Source organism: Puccinia triticina, chromosome 7A, assembly GCF_026914185.1.
Source record: "Puccinia triticina chromosome 7A, complete sequence".
NCBI classification, from domain to species: domain Eukaryota; kingdom Fungi; phylum Basidiomycota; class Pucciniomycetes; order Pucciniales; family Pucciniaceae; genus Puccinia; species Puccinia triticina.
Genome location: NC_070564.1, coordinates 6,488,247 through 6,492,123, shown reverse-complemented (window position 1 = coordinate 6,492,123; position 3,877 = coordinate 6,488,247).

Below are 3,877 nucleotides of genomic sequence, written 5' to 3'. Positions count from 1 at the left end.
CCGCGAAGTGCATAGATGCCCGGTAGTGGGAGGTTTGTGTGACAGGTGTCCAGCTTGACTTAGCTGAAATTCGAAGTATTCATCTCAATTGAGATTGACCTGTGCGACAAGCCTGCAGTTATGCCTGGGTGGACTCTTGAAAAGTAGATGTCTGCCTTGAGCAATGACACACAGCGGCGTAGCCGCCATGGCCTCTAGTGTAATTATTAATTACAGGGAATTAATTTGGCGTAAAAGTAGGTGGTAAGCGCTTAAACTGATTGGCTGCTTGACAGAGGCGGTGGTATTACGGCAACTACTTATAAGGATAAAGCTTTAAATATGCTAATAAGGGAATTTTGATGATTTAAAGGGTTTAATCCAGTGATTTTGCGTGCTGGGGATGGTTTATAAGAAGGGGCTACTGTAGTAGCAGGAGAGAATATTCACGGCAAACTTACGGTTTATGGGCGGTGAATGGTCTGGGGGATCTTTTCCTGAGGGCCAAATAGGCCTCTATTTATAGAGGGGACTTTTGTGGGTGCAAACACTAAGTCCTTTGCTCCGTATGGGAGTATCCTGAGGTGTACACCAGGCTTGGCTGTGGGTATTTTATTTGTACTAGAGGCCAAGGCGGCTACGCCGCTGCAGGGCCTTTAGCCTTTAATACCAAGCTATTCCTTTGGAACAAAATTTGAGTTGGAGATCTTTGGTTAATTTGAAGCAAGTGTGATGATTAAGGCCTGCTCCTATAATGCAAACTCTTGCAACACCTGATCAGGTTTTGGTGGATGGAATTGGGTGGTAGAAGGATTTTGTCCAAAATTTACACATCTACACTTGCAACGTATTGCTAAAAAAACAGGGCCTAAGTTTTCTGACTGTGACTGGTCCAACATAAACTTGTGATTGGTCAAACGTAAACCATGTGCTATTGATTTTGATCTGATCAAATTTGATTTAAATTGTAGATAGCAAGCAGATAACACCAGGAAAAAAAAATAGTCACTTGATGACAAGTGACATCATGCCAGCTCCAGCGGGCTACCCACCATCTACCCACCATCTACCCATCATCTACCCACCATCTACCCACCATCTAACCAGTTTAAGAATTTCCACAGGAGATCCTCGGTTTTTGCTGGGCACCACTGATCCCCATTTCTGGTCAGCTGATACTCAGCTTTAGCTCCCAGCTTATGCTCAGCTTTGGTGCCCAGCTCATGCTCAGCTTTGTTGCCCAGATCAGAACCAGTCCTGGCCCAGCTTATTTTCAGCTTTATTCCAGTCACGGCTCAGCTTAGACTCGGATTAGGACTATCATTGGCCCAGCCAATGCTCAGCTTTGGACCAGTATTGGCTCAGCTGATTTTCAGCTTTGGATAAATCTCGGCCCAGCCAATGCTCAGATTCTGAGTCTGACCACTCCTGTAACAGCTTATGCTCATCTGTGGAACAGCCTTGGCTCAGCTGATGCTCAGCTGTGGACCAACCTTGGCTAAGACAATGCTCAGCTGTGGACCAGCCTTGGCTCAGCTGATGCTCAGCTGATGCTCAGCTGTGGACCAGCCTTGGCTCAGCTGATGCTCAGCTGTGGACCAGCCTTGGCTCAGCTGATGCTCAGCTGTGGACCAGCCTTGGCTCAGCTGATGCTCAGCTGTGGACCAGCCTTGGCTCAGCTGATGATATGCTGTGGAACAGCCTTGGCTCAGGTGATATTAATCTTTTGAATAGTCTCAAAAAATCTGATACTCAGCTTTGGAACAGCCTTGGCTCAGTCAATGCTCAGCTTTGTACCAGCATTGGCTCAGCTGATGCTCAGCTTTTGAAAATTTTGGCCCAGCTGGTGTTAATCTTTGGAACAGTATTGTCCCAGCTGATCCTAAGCTCTGCACAAGCCTTTTCCAAGATGATGCTCAGCTTTGGACCATTGTTGGCTAAGCTGATGCTCAGATTTGGAATATTCTTGGTCCAGCTGACACTTGGATTTGTTTCAGGCTTGGAATATCCAATGCTCAGCTGTGGCCAAGGCTCAGCCAATGCTCAGTTTTGGCTCAGGCTCAGTCAATGCCTACTGCTCAGCTTATGATGAGCATCAGCTGTTCCTGGGAAAAAATTAGGATCAGCTGACTGTGCCACATTGAGTGCTCTGGTGCAGTCCTGCAAGCTCTACAAGTGCTGGTGGAGCAGACTTGGAGCAGCGCTGGAGTAGCTCTGGAGCAGAAACCAAAGCTGCATCATGTCACTTGCCATCAAGTGACTATTTTTTTTTCCTGGTGTAAACCATTAAGAAATTATTTGGTGGCCCAGTCTGACTTGAATTTTGGTTTGAGAAGGGGAAAATTATATATGAAATCAATAAATAACCATTTCATTTTATCCAACTTTCTATGCCACAAAGCTTAGAATGGAGCATACAAAGTTGATGTGTGGATGTTTGCCATAGAGAATCATCAGCCAAATAGAATTTTTCTTGAGATTTCACATCAGAAATAAAAGTTTCCCAATTTTCATGTTATTGGTAAACTCCACAGCTTCAGAATAAGTTATTCTGTATGTATTCACACTGCAAAGTTTTACCGGATAACCAATTGATCAATCTTTATGAATTCTTTGTTAATAATTTCACCCATAAATGTTGTGTTGGGTTCTGCCTCTGCAAACCCAGCACTCAGCCCCAGGATCTTTTACTTTTGTCCAGGACACCAGCCTCTAAAAATTAAGCCATCCAGACTTCAAATATCACAAAAACTTTCCAGAATTGACAAATTTCCAAAAGAAACACTTTAGACTCAACAAAGGTAGCAATACATGGTATCAACAAAGAAGCAAAAGAGAAGCAAAAGAGAAAAGCACATCTTTGTCCATCTGTACATTTTAATGCCATGCATGTTAAGAAATTTGACTCCAGAAGGTCTAAAATTAGATTATGACTGTGTTTGTTCTACTTTCAGTGGGATCTCCAACTGTTCATAGTAGCAGGATTGATGATAAGAAAACATGCTTCTTGAGCAACAAAATTCTCTTTTAAGTTTCCTTTCTAGTCTTATGTTGTTGCTATTCAAACTGACAAGGAACACCACAGCTTAAGGCTGGTGGGATGTGATTGAAACAAGAAAGTGACCCAGAGATTCAGGCACCTAATTGGTTGCTGTCATCATCACAGTTTCTTTTGAATTTCAATAGCTTTTGTGCTTGAATGGAATAACAGGAGCAGGACTCAAATTATCATTTTGCAACTTGGATGACTCTTGCTTGGCTTGAGGATGTGGCAAGGAAAAAGGCAAGCGGAAGGGGATGGAGGAGCAGGTTGAGAGCGGCGGGGTTGATGTGCGGTCATTGTCTGGTGGGGATGAGTAAGGGAGGGGGGGAATCACAATGGCAGCGGGTGTCAGCCGCCTACTAGTCCAGACAGCGCAGGCGACGACAACCCTCGGGCCGCCACAAGCGCGGGCGGCCCGCAACCAAGTAAGGGAGGGCCTGGAGCCCTCGAGTGAGCACATTGATGTTGAAGGACTCAAGACTCGGGTATCAACCTCGAGTGAGCGAGTGAACACCGCCTGGGACCTCCTTAGAGATTCCCAGGAGGATAGATGGTCCGGTAGACCGGACCACAAGTCAGCCCAGCACAGCTGGGGTATAAGTACTGGGGAACCTTCCTACCAGGAAGGATCCCCCAGATCAGTTACCAAGCCCACCAATATTGTTGTATTCGACCACCAACGCCGACTTACAACGATTGGGGCCCATTGATCCACCTTTTCTCTTTTTTCCGACTTATCCCTTGACTTTCCGCGCTTTGTCTCGATAAGTCGACCTTTTCTTCCTTTTCTCTCTCTCCGTCCTAGAAAGGACTCTCTCTCGAATCTCTTAGATTCCGGTTGTATTTGCTCAACCA